This window comes from Hydra vulgaris, chromosome 02 (genome assembly GCF_038396675.1).
Source record: "Hydra vulgaris chromosome 02, alternate assembly HydraT2T_AEP".
Lineage (NCBI taxonomy): Eukaryota > Metazoa > Cnidaria > Hydrozoa > Anthoathecata > Hydridae > Hydra > Hydra vulgaris.
The window spans coordinates 1,626,633-1,628,692 of NC_088921.1; positions in this window are offsets into that span (position 1 = coordinate 1,626,633).

Sequence of the window (2,060 nt, forward strand, 5' to 3'; positions counted from 1 at the left end):
TCAGCTTCTTGTCAACTGGTTTATACTGTGCCAACACAAACCAGTACTCGTACCTGTTCAGGAGCTTCCTTAGGTGTTAATTGTAACAGCCAAGCTTTAACTCAAACTGAAAACTGTAATGTTCTTTTTCCAGGTTATATTTTAACAGTTTTTTCATTATTTGCTATGCTTTGTTTATTGTCTAAAATAAAAAATTTAAAATAAAAATATTTACAAATAGTTAAATACAATATAACGACTTGAATAAGAACTTTCTTTAAACAAAAAAATAAAGGCAAAAAAAAACATTTTGAATCAGTTTGGATTCAGTTCAATATTTTCACATATAAGATAAATTTTTTATTTAAGATGTTGGAGTCAAGATTGAGATCAGGATGTAGTCAGGGTCAAACCCAACTACATCCTGATAACACCAGTGTGTATACTTTCAAAAATGTTTCATTTTAAAGAATTCGGTTTGAACTTAGCAATGTGTAAAAAGATTACAACTTGTACAAAAAGTTCAAACACACTTTTTTTTTTAATGTGTATAAATCTTTTAAGAAACGATAACCAAATAAATTACTGTCTCAGTGAAAACCAATCGGCAATTCATTAACATGCATAAAATGAAAATGAGCAATTGACAAATTGACTGAGGCTTGAATATTTCATCATTTAATGTAGAAATTACTTATCTACTGGTAGTGTCAATAATATATCTCTTATTGGGCGTCCAAAAAAACAGTCAGCACAAATGTAAACATGCTTTACGCGCAAACCAGATGCAACCCAAAAGCAGGATTATAAGCTTTAAGTTTAGAAGTCGATAGATCGCGTGAGGAGGTTTAGTTGTTATGACAACAAATAAATTGTGCAAGAAAGAATTGTATCATGATTACAATTGGAAATTTTTTGATCATTCAAATTTGTATTTAAAATGGGACATATTATGTCGGATTTATTAATGACTAACTAAAATTTAAAACTGATAGGAGACCACCAAAATAATGTTGGACTAGAACTCTATGTTTTTGGCTTCAAAACAAATGTGGGCCAAACTCTGGCTTAAAATACTAATCATTTTGGTTTAAAACCTTAATGAATTAATGCTAAGGTGATTACAACATGTATCAAAAATAACGGGGTCATATCCCGTCTTAATATGGGGTAATTCCATGTCAATTGAGCCAGAAAATTTCAAAAATGTCACCATACATCTCAGATTTTGCTGAATTTTATACAGTTGAGAGTACTTTACAAAACAAGAAATTCTTGAAAATTTTAGCTTCTAGCTCCAAGAGGATCCTGAAATATGATCATTTTACTTTCAACTGATCATGGCCAGGCCCCTCTTGTTCTCTCAGAATTGAGAACTTTGTTTAAAGGTTCCAAGTCACATAGCTTTAAAAATATTTGATATTTTGACTTAAAAATTTGTACCTGGCTATTTTCAGGGTTGAAGAATCCAATGAAATAATCAAAAATATAAAAAAATATTTTTAAGTACTTGTAATTATCGATTTAAAAAAATTTAGGCAATTTTTTATATACCTGATTTTGGTGCTCAAGAAACCCACGTGGCCTTGATGATATCAAAAAAAAATTTTTTACACATTATTCTAAATTTTATGATCTTTCACAAAACATAAGAATTTTGATCTGCAAGTATATGGATTTCCATATATGGATAACGGGGCACAGGCCCCTCTTTTTTGTAGCGGAATCTTGCAATACATTTTAAATTTAATAAAGTTTTTTGTCGTGAATTTAGAAAATAAGAAAAGTTTTACGTAAGTTTAAGCGATTGAAACAAAGTTAGTTCGTTTAACTAAAGGCCAAACAATAGATTACGAAACGCAACACTTTAATGTTTTTAAATCGGCTAATAACTTTTTACTTAATAACTCTTACGATCCAGATATGCATTTTTTTTAATGAAAATAATTTTAACTCGCGGTTTTTTGAATTAAGAACTTTTAAAAATGAATTAAAATCATTAAGCAGTAACTTTAAGGTGATATACATAAATATAAGACGTACAGTTAACAATATTGACAAACTAAAACATTTTCTTATAG